The following is a 14,064-nucleotide window of genomic DNA, read 5'->3' on the forward strand; positions in this document are numbered from 1 at the left end:
CAATCCAGAAAACAAATCATATTAAATTAATAAGATCCCAGATAATGAGGAAAATTTCTGTTTGGAGCAGGAGTAATGGAAACAGTTGAGCCTGTTCTTCTGCACTGTGTTCTATAAAACCATTGCAGAGAATAGCTAATCACCTCTCTGCTAACAGCTTTTTCTGGAAACAAGAGTTCCCTCTCAAAGTGGCAAAATATCCAGCCCTGACAATGAATTTCCAAATATATCTCTCAGAACATTCCACCGAAATGCAAGGATTTATGATCTATCCAGTAGATCAAAAAAGCAATGGGAACCAAGAATATGTTGTACTGTGATGTAACTTACTGATATAGGCCATAAATCAAATGGTTTTCCTCCAAAAATGACCTTTAGATTGAGCGGAGGGGATTTCCAATAGTCACCCATGTCCTTAAGGGTTTTAAAATGGATTATTTTCCATTTTTTCTGGAATGACAATGTCCGGCTCTCAAGTATGAGTTGTTCCATGGTTTTTTGTTTTGTTTGTTTTTTCAACATCATCAACAAAGAAATAATCAAAAGTGTTCAGTCAGTGATAACCAACGCTTTTCTGTTCATTGACAAAAGTCCCTTCACTGAGGCATGATAGGGATTTAAATATTTTGAAGTGGTAGTGACTTTGTGCATTACTTTCCCTTGTTGCTTCTGTTTGAAATGCTGCTAGTTCCTGCTTGGTTTCCAACAGACCCCCCAACCTCTGAGGTTGCCTGCCATAGATGCAGGCAAAACATCAGGAGAGAATGCTTCTGGAACATGGCCATACGGCCCGAAAAACTTACAGCAACCCAGTGATTCCAGCCATGAAAGCATTCGACAATACAATATATAATTACTTCTGATTGTAAGGTTGAGTTCTGCATACCTATCTCTCTTCTTGGAGCACTTGGGGGAAGGATAGAGGAAGGTAATGGGTAATGTTTTGAAGACAGTCCACCTTGGTGACCATCAATCCACTTTGATGACTGATGGGTGTAGCTTGTCTCTGCAACAATGGAGTTGTGTAATCAGTTGGTTACTTGTTTTCAAGAACTGCACTTATGCAGTTTCTGAGATAAATGTTATTTGACTGACCTGATACACTTGTTATAATCTCCCCGTCAGGCTTGTTTGGTGGTTCCTTAAACAAATAACTCTTCAACTTTACTTTCTTTGAGTCATACATTGACCCCCTTATGTTAACTCAATTTAACCATAGCACCATCCTCCTATATAGCTGCTGAGGAAAGTGCCTAAGTGATATAACTTATGCCATCTTTTTTGCAGTCACACCCTTTTGCTCAATCAAAGAGAGGGCATATCTCCAAGCACACATAGCGATCTGCCAATTGTCTTTCCTCTTGTGCCAAGCTGCCAGCATTACCAATGGCAAATCAATAATGTCACACTGTTATTCAGCCTTGCTACTTTCAGGCAGTGAGTGTGCCCTGCATCTTACAAGAGCTATCCAAGGTGCTAATTGGGTTCAATAACTTGGATGGCATGCAAGCAATCCAAGCAATGGAGCTATCAGCTGACTCCAATTCTCTGGTGGCAAACCTATGATCATTCAGCATATTATTTGGTTTGTCACTGTATCAGAATTTAATAAAAATATGAGTTCATTTGAGTCATCTAGGAAATGTAAGGACTATATTCTTCAAAAAGAAAAGTGCAATATGTTGGGGGGTTTTAATCGCGTCAGAAGCGACTTGAGAAACTGAAAGTTGTTTTGGTGTGAGATAATTGGCTATCTGCAGAGACGTTACCCAGAGGATTCCTGGATGTGTTACCATCCTGTGGGAGACTTCTCTCATGTCCCTGCATGGGAAACTGGAGCTGGCAGATGGGAGCTCACCCCATCTCGCAGATTCGAACCACTGACCTTCAGATCAGGCACAAGGGTTTAACCCATTGCACCACTGTGGCTCCAGATTCCATTGGTGATGAGGGAGCATCCAACACACAGTAACACGAGTTAAAATAAAAATAAAAAGTTTAAGTAAAAATAGTTAAAATATGAATCTTTAACTTGCAGCTGTTCAAAGCATCCTCTGTGTGTCTGTGTGTGTGTGTGAAAGAGAGACTTTCACAATTGGACAGATGCCCATATGGTTAAATAGCACAGCTGTTTAAAAGCTGTAACTCACAACCATTCAAAGCATACAATGTGTGTTGAAAGAGAGAAACTTTCCTGATGAGACAAATCCAGCATGACTAAACAGCACAGCCAAAGAGTTTATTTTAAATAGAGATACACAAGGTGCAGATCTTAAATTATGAAAATCTGCCTTATGTAGAATCAGATTTTTGGTGGAAATGACTCTCTCGGGTTTCAGTATATCCAGCCCAGGAGACTCTGCACAATTCCATTTGCATTGTTTTACAAAATATAAATATACAGGATGTACATGAATGAAAAATCAAATGACCAGAACATTGGAAGAATAGATTAAGAGACTGAATATTTTAAGTGAAGAAAAATAACTAAGATGGGACACACAGAAGAGGGATTGATAGATTTATTTGCGGTGTGAACGAGAATACATATACATTATTATTTTCCTCTCTTTTTTCTTGAAAACACTACAATACAGGATCAAAAAAATGATGTTAATTCTAAGCATATTGCCTGCATATTGTACCTCAGGTAACATGTGATTCTTAGCTTCAAGATACAGTGGTGGCTACCAGAATAAAAAACTTCTATACAATATCATAATTACCAACCATAACTGAACAAAAATATATTCTCCATATGCAAAACCAATCTACCTCTGATTAACAAATGCCAGTGAGAACTGAAACAACATCATATTCTTTCTGTTTTGGACTTCCCATTTTGCCTCCTCATTTTGTTCACTGTCGACAACCCTATAGATTTTTGTGGGATGTAATCAAACTCAGAGAGGATCCACTGAAAGTTGCATGTCTAACTTCAGTTTCATTAGTCATTGTTATAGTCCCATTATTTATAATTGGGTTCAATATTTGTATATCAATAAACCATAAAAAGGTGAAAATGGGGAAAAAAATCAACATTTCCATGTTTTTTCTTCAAGTAAATATTTTTTCCCAGTTTCTCCACAAGTAATTTCAATAATAACATAAATATTCAAATACCTCTCAGTGTGACCCACTCATAGAGCTCTGCGTAAATTATAACCAAGTGTCAAGAGTTTGGTTTTGCCAGTTTCTTCTTGTCCTCCAAATGCACAAAATGTTAAATCTAAACATAGTAGCTACCAATCTAGGGAATTATCACTTGCTCATCATCTATGGAAAATAATTAAGAACAGAAATCTCTGCTAATGAGTATTATGACAAGAAACACTGCCAAGTCAGCTTTACGCATGGGTTGCAAGGACATATGCAACTCCATTGAATGCATTCAGCATAATATATGAAGCATTCCTTGAAAGGCATTATCACACAGTGCCATTTAACTACAGTGCACAACACTATTAATTGAGCTAAGAAACCATTCTCCTAGGAAATGCAAGGTTAAAAAATATCTGACCTTCACCCCCTCTTTCCCCTCCACTCACCACCATGGGAAACACAGGCAAGCAGAGCTGACTTTGTCTCGCTGTTGCTCACGTTAGCTGCAGCTAGGCTGTTCCTCTAGACAATAAGGGCAAGGAATGTGTGAGGTTGTCTGTAAGGACAAACGCAGCCTCTTGCCGTCTGCCTGGCATTTCTGAGGCTCTTGTCTATTCCAGCCATTCATTCCAGGGGAAGAATGACAACAGCTCTTTGGAGCTAAGTCCTGCCTCCTCTCCTCAAACAGTCCAGGGTGGAGAGAAAAAAAACGAGCAGGGAAGGAAGAGCAGGAGAGAGACAGAGACTTCGTGATCTTCATGCAAACTACTAGCCCTCCTGCTGCCAGCATTTGCTACTTCTGCCAAGGATGACATTCAGGATACAGCATTGGATCCTTATTATGTAAGGCAGTCTAGGTCAAGTGTAGGAGAGAGACAACTGGCCTGAACAAGCTAGTGGGGTTCCTGCTTCAGCAGAATGATTTATGGGGGAGTGGAAGTTGGATTGTGACCTTTTGCTGCATCCACTTGGGTAAATGTTTCTTTAATTGCATGATTTTGTGGTAACTCTATGATGCGTTTGCGCCCTTCACTACATACCGATTGCCAGCCATTCAGTAGAATGCAGAAGGGGGAAATTGAGAGGGGGGAAATCAGACCTGTTCTCATGCTGGAAGAAGCGTAGCATTTCTTACCATTGCTTTTGGCTTTTGAAACACTCTGCAAAATGATGAATAATATATTAGGGCTGGGTTAACAAACATCTTCTCTCTCACACTCTTTCTATCTCCGTGGGGGAAATCGCTGTTGATTTGACTGATTAAGGAATGAAACAAATCCATTTCCTTTGAGGTGTTGCAGTGAAAATGTTATTAGAAATGGCTATTAATGGCAAAAGATTTGCTGCAGTTTGCAGGTTTTTGGACTGGCTGGGATTCAAATGTGTGTTAAAAACTTGCTTCCTTTAAAAAAGGAATTACATTATATCAGTTCTTGTCTGTCTATATATGCACATTTCTCTGCTATTGTAGGTCACAGAAAAATTGAGAAAGACATTTGACTAGCAATTGCTGGTTGCCTGTGTGCGTTTACATGCCCAGAATATACATTCAGGGCTGTGCATACTGCAGACAAGATTAAGCACAACGACTGCTTTGCAGAGATCTAGATACGATGCCTTGGCTGGTTATTTCAGCAGGTGATTTCTTTAAGTAAAAGGGCTTTAAAATTGGCTGGGCTGTATTTGGACAACCTAGAAAAATTTGCATTGATCCTATAATTACATTTATTGACAAATATGTTGCAATGGAAAAGGAAAGGAATAGAGGGTTGAGGGAGGAGACTCTCAGTTGTGGGTTGCAGTAGGCAGGACCTTGGGTATTAAATAGCACAACCCTGATGCAGCAGTTTTTTGGATGAGTTTTTGAGCAAAAGAGCTCATTTTGCCTGTGTGTTACTATTTAGGCAGCATGATACATTTTAAAAAAACCTTGGAGCTTGTAGGCTTTGTTCAGTACCATGGACAGGGATGAAGACAGGTTTCTTCAAGCCTGTCTAAAAAGGCAGGGCAAGGGATTGGTCATTGTTAAAAATTAACTTGTCTGCACACTGTTTACTGTTTTTCTGCTTGGAAACTCTGCAGTGACCCATCTCAAGGGGTAAAATGGTCCCTGGTCAGCAAACAATCTCAGGAAATTCTGCCAACTTGCTATCTAGATAGCCTGACTGTGCTTCTTTTTAAGGGTGATCTGATGTAACCATGGGGTGTTGCTTATTCATATAATGTATCTCACTTATGCTGAAATAGTGAGTTCATCACTGTTTTTCTTTCATAGCCATGACTGTGATTGCTTGTTAAAGGAAGGATATTTCTAGCATATAATAGGAGGGGTGGAAGAGTGAGCAGTGTTACCAATATCAAGCATTCAGGAAATCAGTCTTTCATTCTGATCTTAGATGCTTTTCATGAAAGTAGATCAGGCAACTGCTGCACTTTATATTGGTTTCCTCAGTAACACCTTATAATGTTATGCATGCTTATTGAAAAGTGAGTCCAATTGTATTCAGTAAGCTTGGTTTATGTGTGCATAAGAGTTCGGACTGCATTATTCATAGTTAGGGCTCTTCTCCCTTCTTTCCTCTCCTTGCATTAAAAAAGTGATACTTTGTTCTATATTGATAACAGAGGCCCCTTCTATACTCTATTTAAAATCCAGATTATCTGCTTTGAACTGGATTATATGGCAGTAGTAGTATATGGCAGAAGCAGACTCATATAATCAATTTCAAAGCAGATAATGTGGATTATCTGTTTTGATTATCTGTATTATGAGATGACAGTGTAGAAGGGGCTTGATTGGTGTGTGTGTGTGTGTGTGTGTGTGTATGGCAGGACATTGTGTCTATAGGTTTCATTTCACTAACTACCAGTTAAATTGGTTTATATTAACACAACAGTCTGGTATAAATTACTATAATTACATTGGAATATGTTCAAAGAGTCACACAGAACTTTTTCCTGACATGACTATACTTGGGGTAGCAAGCTGAAGACTGAAGCCCTACACATCCCATTCAGCTTGTCCAATGGGCGGCAGCCAGATTGCTCACTGGAGCATCGTACAGGGAGCATACCACCCCTGTTACGTCAACTCCACTGGCTGCCGGTCCATTCTCGAGCACAATTCAAAGTGCTGGTCTTGGTCTATAAAGCCCTATATGACTCCGGCCCAGCTTATTTGTCGGAATATATCTCCCTCTACGTTCCGCCTCGTAGTCTAAGATCTGCTGGGGAGGCCCTGCTCTCGGTCCCACCAGCTTCGCAAATGCAGCTGGTGGGGACGAGGGACAGGGCCTTCTCAGTGGTTACCCCCCACCTGTGGAATTCACTTCCCAGCAAAATTAGATAGGCGTCCTCCCTCCTTTCTTTCTGAAGAAATCTGAAGACATGGTTGTGGAACCAGGTTTTTGGCTAATGGATATAACGGCACCTGAACAGTTAATTGGACCAGACGGTTGTTATAATGGAAATGCCTTTATGATTGGTTAACTAATGTTGTTTTATTGTATTGTATGATTTTATTTTGCTTTTATAATTGTAATTATTGTGACATCGAATCATTGCCATTGTTAGCCGCTCTGAGTCCCCCTGCGGGGGTGAGAAGAGTGGGGTAGAAATGCTGTAAATAATAATAATAATAATCATAATCATAATCATAATAATAATAATAGTATGTAAGTCCAATGGAGTTCAAGGGAGCTCTCAGAGAAGCAGCTATAGGGCTGAAACTGCCCATGTGCAACATCACTAAATGCATTGGTAAGCAGAAGCAAGTATCACAAAGTTCAATGAAATCAATGCCCAGATATGGGATTTCCTAAACCAAATTTTTGGTTAAATTTATACATGGCTCCTCTGTGATCAATGGAACTTAGTCTCAGCTATGCATGTGTAGAATGGCAGTCTAAATATGTGTGTCAGACCAGGAATGTGCTGAGGATGTGGAAGGGCTGCATGAGTCCCATTGCCAGTACAGGACAAAGGGTTATTTTGAAGAGCAAGGTGACAACTCAACAGCAAGTATAATCAAACAGGGAATACATGTCATAAGTGGGGAGAGGATAATTAAGATGAAGGTGAAATGCCTCAAACCAGTGTCCTCCAGATGTGGTGGGCAGCAACTAGGAAAGTGAAAACTATCATCAATATTCATAACCTTAGTTCAGAAATGATCCCCAAGATACCCAAATGAGGAAAAAGGTGAATATCTGTGAGATCCTACACATATCAAAATTTTGTTCAAGAAAAAAATTTATTTGTGTAAAAAAGAGAGGAGAGGTTGCACAAAAAACAGTTTTCACAAAATTCATTGTTTCCTTCACAAAACCATTGCTCTTTGCACAGAAAACATACTACCTGTTTCTAAAAGCATATGTGCATTCTACTTGCTGATAATTTTCAAGGTGCATGGAGTTGTGTATCAGAATAGGTTTTACAGTTTGGTGGCTTTCCCTCAACAAAGGGGATAAACTTATCTTTCAAGGTTTTAATGGCAATTCTTATGCAAATGAAAAGCAATCCTTTGTACAAACTATAGAAATTGATATGAAACATTTCATAGGGATGGGTGCAGTGGTTGGTTGCTTGTTCATAGTAGAGCTGTATCCGAAGCTATGACTAACTTTCAACCTTGGATTCAGTGGGACCTAATGGCATCTAACATGGGTCCAAACATTTATCACAATCACAGTAAAGTAGTAAGCAATTACTTTACAAGCTCCCTGTCTAAAAATAACACAACACACATACACACGTCATTACGTTTCCAGTAACAAAATTATTTCTGGACTACCTTTGACAATGTGTTATGATATAGAGTCATCTAAAGAGACAGAGCTTTGCCAGGTGGCAACTTGTACTTGCTAATTTGTCTTTATCATTTCTATTTATTGTTCATTGCACATTTTATTCTGCCTGTCCTTCAAGAAGCTCAGGGTGGGGTTTAAAGCTCACACCGAGACTGTAAGGTGAGTTAGACTGAGAGACAGTGACTGGCTCAGAGTCACTCAGGAAGCTCCATGGATAAACGTCTTTCATCATAATGTGAGACTGCAACCACTCTTGACTTCTGTTGGGCTGAACATACAAACTGAACCGAGGGAAATTATATGGTAGATTTCCATCTCTTGCTAGCTCATGCCAGCAAAGACAACAGTGATGGGCAAACCTACCTTTCTTCAATAGCATTACCCTGTTGTGTTTCTTCCCATTAGCTCTAATGCAGTGGTTCTCAACCTGTGGGTTCCCAGATGTTTTGGCCTACAATTCCCAGAAATCCCAGCCAGTTTACCAGCTGTTAGGATTTCTGGGAGTTGAAACCCAAAATATCTGGGGGACCCATAGGTTGAGAACCACTACTCTAATGGGTAGGGAATTAGCTATGTCATTCTAATTCTGCCATAGGCAAGGGCTCAAACCTAAGGCAGTGGTTCCCAACCTTTGGTCCTCCAGGGGTTTTGGACTTCAGCTCCCAGAAATCCCAGCCATCATACCAGCTGTTAGGAATTGTGGGAGCTGAAGTCCAAAACACCTGGAGGACCAAATATGGGAACCACTGATCTAAGAGAATGGAAGGGCTTTGGAACTGGTAGATTCAAGCCTGTCCTACGTCAATCCACCCACACGATCACATCTAAAGTCCCACTTTCAACTATAAACTGGATTATATAATCTAGCCAATTTTAAAGATCAGGTCAACAGAGGGCATCTAATTATTGTTTCATTGTCATTTCATTTAATTGTTACATTTGGATACTGACTCCTGTCACTCTTAAATTGAAGATTATTTCAAAAGAAATTAAAGCAAATATTAAATAACATAAGGTGCATCTCTACACTGTAGATTTCATGCAGTTTGACATCACTTTAACTGCCATGGTTCAATGCTATGGGATAATGGTAGCTGTAGTTTGCTCAGGTACAGCACCTTTTGTGTAGATAATTAAGGGCCTTGTAAAATTGTAACTCCTACAATTCCATAGCATTAAGCAATTAAATTGAAAATGCTGTCAAATTGCATTAATTCTACAGTGTAGATAGAGCCATAGAGGACTGTTCCCACAACCCAAAACATCACCAGCATACATCTCTGTATTGGATTATGTCTGCAATACTGGAGCACTTCACATAGGATCTAAAAGGACTATACCTATGAGAATCTGTATTGTATGGCAGGCCAAATGCTTGAGTAGGACTCCAATGGCTCTTTGGTTCTATTACACAGCCCAGCAACAACTTTCTGCCTTTCCATGACTATTTCCTTGCAAACCTAATAGCTCTGATGCCCATCTCCTTTGCCTAATGGCAGAACTGAGTCCAGTCACTGTATTTCAGTCTATCTTACCTACCAGTTTTGGTAGTGATAATATGGAGAGGGGGAGTGGAAGTGGAGTTATACTTATTATTGTGATAATAAGAATGCACAAAGGCTCAGTTGCACTAGGTAGTGTCTGGTGGTAGTAAGGGATCAAACAGACCCACAGCCATGACTGTTAAGTGGCCTGTTGGGACTGACTGTCTTGTCTGAGACTTCTGGGACCACTGCAGTATGCCGTCCTGATTACTCACGCATTATACTGGATGAGACGAGACTTCTCTGTCTCCATGTGGCAGGACAAACAACAGTGTGCTCTCACAGCAGGAAAAACTGGCAATGTATTAGGTTCTTACCTATGGTAGCCCAGTTCCTCTCTTTCATACAGAAGCAGGACATTTGTCTGTGAGCTGATGCCAAACCATAAGCCAAACCATTGACCAGGCTACCTGAATGAAGGCTAAGATTGATTGACCTATCCAGTATTTTTAGCAGGCAATTTTGTCCCTGGTCCTCCTCCCCGTATCCTTGAAGACTTAGTGGACAACTCAAACATTTTTTTTTAAAAACTGACTGTATATTTCAGCTGTTAAAAACTGATATCAAACAATGCTGCATGTAAGGATGGCAATAATATTGTCATTTATTCACTTACGTTTAATTGTTTAATTTACAACCCACTTTTTTCCAGCCTGGGATACAGTCCTGTGTACAACCCTCAAAACCATAGTACAAAACTTGAAAACAAATATCAAACCACAAAAACACAAGTTAAAAAGTGTTTCAAACCCACATTGAAAACATAATAAAACAAAAACAGCCAGACACAATTAAAGGCTCAATCTGCTGCAACAAGTTGAAAACCAAAGGCCTCTCTAAATAATTATCATCTTTTCCTGCAAAGGAGGGGGGCATCTGGGAGGGAGCCAATCAAATCTCCTTTGGAAGAGAGTTACATAATTTGGGATCAAATACTGAGTCCTCACCAAAATGCCTATGATGATAGTCTTCAAGAGAAAATCCTTCTCAGCAGTTTCATTCCAGATATGGTCTCTTAGACCAGTGGTTCCCAAACTTATTTGCCCTACCCCCCTGGAAATCAACTTTTCTAAATCTTCCCTTCTTTCTTTTATGCTTTCAGCACCCCCTTATAGTTATTAATCTCCCCCAAATGCACCTGTGGCCATTACCGCTCTCCCCCCAGATCGCTGCAGCGCCCACTGGGGGGCGGTAACGCCTACTTTGGGAATCACTGTCTTAGACCGTCTGGGCCCAAACCATGTATGTCTTCAGAAGTAATGATTAGCACTTTGAATCATGCTTGGAAATGGAGTGGTGGCCAGTGACGCTCTTTCAACAAAGGAGTCATGTGCTCCCTACAACCAACCCTTATGAAATACAGCATGACCCCACTTAAAATCCACTGGGTGATGACCAGTTCTAAAAGTTAACAATCTATCAGCTAACTGAAATGTAAACCAGTTCATAAACCTCAATCCCCTCAACGTATGCCCTGAATGTTCCTATCCCACCATCAATCTCCCTCCCTTTCCATCCTTTTCTAGTCCCTTCCCTTCTCTAAATAGTTTTTATGCTTTAGCCTTCAACATACCTCTGTTTTCTATGGTTTTAATTGTACAGTGCTTTAATGAGGCTGTACCCCTGTACCCTACTCTTCTTATGCTGGTCTATGCCCATAATAAAGATTTTTTTTGAAGCATGATCCCACTTATCACAGGGAATACATCCCTGAACCAACCATGGAAACAGGAAACTGTAGATTATAATAATGGATCCTATTGAAATGAATGGCTGCCATGCTGGAGGACCAAGAAAATTCCTGAATGCAGCCTGCCCATCATTTTTTGTGGTATGTGAGCCTTTTAATGCCATGTTAACATAGTTACATTTAGACAGTCTTACAATTAGCAGCTGCCCTCTGAAGGTGCCCAGAAGGCTGATGAGGCCCTTATAGAAAATCATAGAATTTTACCCTTTTTTTACCCTTGGTAAAAATACATTTTACTTCCCTGCTCTAGGAATTTGACAGCTTGATTCTACGGTAATTTCTAGTAGAAACATACAATAGAATCACATGGAAACCTAGAAAGTTCATATTTTATCAGATGCAGGAAGATGAACCACAGTTACAGGTCCCACTGATACAAGGGTTGTATCTTAAAAAATGAAATAAAATAAGTTTAAAAATTATTTCCTAACTATTTTATTTTTATCTTTTGATTGTTTTGCTTTTTTAATTTCTTTTTTTACACCCCCTGTCCTTTTTTCTTTTTTTCTTTTTCCCCTTTTCTTTTTTATTCTATTCCTTTCAACCCCTTCACTATTACCCCCATTAGTAGGGAAACCCTTATACCCTTTTCACCCCAGACAGATCGTTCTTCCCACACCCCAGATACTCCTATGCCTCCTCTACCAATTTTTTTTCTAATTCTCCACAAATTCAATAAAAATATGTTTAAAAAATGATTTCCTAACTAGAACTCCGTTGGGAAAAAAAAAAACAGTACAGAAAGATCTCCCCCCTCCCCCCCCCCCCCAGCCCAAGTATTCAAATGGATGTCCCAAATTCTTCTGGGGAAATTAATATGTGGAGAAACATGAGTGCTTTTTTTAATGCACTCGTGTTTCTGGCCTCCTCTGACTTGTTTATATCTCCATATAATAATTCCTCTGAACTTCGAGATAATTGAATATGGAACGATCACTGCTTAGAAAAGTAGGAAGAGAACTGCAGTAATGGTTTTACTTGTGTGCAAGGACAAAATAGTGAGAGATTTACATACCCCTAGTATCAAACCTAATTTAAAGGTATATTTTTCCTCTTGATGCTTTTCAGAAGAGGCAAGTCACTCTTTTGGCCAGAGAAAGGGTAGTTCAGAGAGTTTAGAGGGGTTGAGATATGCAACAAGAACCATGTACAGGCACAGGGTTAAATTTTGCCCACCTTACCTTAACAGTAAGAGAACAGAGACAAGAAATGCCTGAATGCACCTATATACAACTAAGTGCAGTGCCACCTAGTGACTAAATACTGTGATACATTATCCACATAGAGTAGGATGAGCAGATCACAGATGGTCCTCTGTATCCAAGAATTCAATCATCCATGGCTTGAAAACATTGCACAAAAAAAAAATTTGCCCTTTTATATAAGGGACATTGTTTTACTACATGATTGCTTATCAAAGAACTTGGCCATCTATGAATTTTGGCATTCAAGGGAAGCAAGCCCCAGTGCATATCAAGGGGCTATTGTATTTTTAAAGTACCATTATAGTTTTCAATGACATAATCTACTTGATATCACATTCACCAAAATCTTTCACCAGAAGTAAGAACCTGCCGCCTTCCAGTTGTTAAACTAAAAATCCTATCATGCCTTACCTAGATGGGGCTGATGGGATTTGAGGTGTAAAACATTGGTAACACCACTGATATCTCAGTCCTGCCTTAAAAGCTGAGTGACATACATGAAGTAACCCATGGGTTTTCTCTTGCAAACCAACCTAAGCCCTTAACTTGCTGCCTCAGTGGAATAGCCACCAAGGAAATGCACACCAAAGATGATCCTACCATTTCCAAGCATTCAGCCGTTTCCCATCAGGTCCAAAGCTCATCATGGTTCTTGCCATTCTGCACTTGTCTCACAAAAAACCAAGGTTTCAATACTGCTAAGCTCAGGTCTTTCAGAAATACTAAACATTCAGCCCTAGGGGAAGAAATGATGCAAAAAGAATGGGGAGAATTTAAAGTAGCAGTAATGAAATTAAATCACCTGTCAACACAGTAGCCTAGAATAATATAAAGTATCATACCTTCTTTTCAGCAATATGCAAGTTTAAAGGCATGTAAAACATTAAAATGTAATATTATTTTACCAGACAGTGGTATGTATGCATACATACATGTATATGTATGTGTGTGTGTGTGTGTGTGTGTGTGTGTGTGTGTGTGTGTATATATATATATATATATATATATATATATATATATGGAGAGAGAGAGAGAGAGAGAGAGGATAAAGTAATAAGTAAGGGGGGAACCAACACAAGTGGTGATCTACACTGAAACTGCCAAATGGACATTTGATCTGTTATGTGTTTGGTCCAGTATCTCATGAATACTCAGAACCCTGAACTTTTGAGATGGCTACATCTTCCAAAAGTTCTTGGTCTGTATGGCTACATGGGGATTCTGGCAACTGTAATCCCAAAAGGATATCTGAGCTCTCAGTATCCATGTCATATTCCTCCTCAGTGTTGTGAAGGATTACAACTATGTACATTTCCACCAAACAGATTATGTGGTGGCAATACATTTCTGGCAGGACCTGTGTACCTTCTCCCTCTCCCTTGGCCACTGCCCTTGGACTTCCATATTGAAGTCATAAGCATAGTATAGTATGACACACATGTCTGTAGATAATATGTTCCTGGAAACAGGAAACCATCGGTAGTAGTGACCCCTCCATTGAAAAAATATCAACAGATTACCATAGAGGACCTAGAAAATTGCTAAAGAGGTATCCTTTTTAGGATTTTGCAGGGTCCTTCAGGGTGATTGTGTGATCATTTCCAAATGAAGCAATTGCCTGAAAGACCTAAAAAAGAACATACTTCATTGTATCA

At 39.6% G+C, this 14,064-nt stretch overlaps 1 protein-coding gene and 1 long non-coding RNA gene across 7 annotated transcripts in view; one reads left to right on the forward strand and one right to left on the reverse strand.

Annotated features, from left to right (window-relative positions):
• The window catches only part of LOC132776573 (uncharacterized), a 44,983-nt gene extending 41,351 nt beyond the window's left edge, over positions 1-3,632 (reverse strand). The window contains exon 1 of the long non-coding RNA XR_010910340.1: positions 3,549-3,632. This is a non-coding gene — a long non-coding RNA (uncharacterized lncRNA). The remainder of the gene's footprint in view (positions 1-3,548) is intronic.
• LOC132776561 (sodium channel protein type 1 subunit alpha) overlaps positions 3,627-14,064 on the forward strand; it is a 123,421-nt gene continuing 112,983 nt past the window's right edge. For 5 of the 6 annotated variants that reach the window (XM_067471912.1, XM_067471918.1, XM_067471928.1 and 2 more), the window contains exon 1: positions 3,627-4,074. The gene's annotated coding sequence lies outside the window, so the exon portion shown is untranslated. The remainder of the gene's footprint in view (positions 4,075-14,064) is intronic. The other variant, XM_067471922.1, reaches the window with a different exon arrangement.

Source organism: Anolis sagrei, chromosome 1, assembly GCF_037176765.1.
Source record: "Anolis sagrei isolate rAnoSag1 chromosome 1, rAnoSag1.mat, whole genome shotgun sequence".
NCBI lineage: Eukaryota > Metazoa > Chordata > Lepidosauria > Squamata > Dactyloidae > Anolis > Anolis sagrei.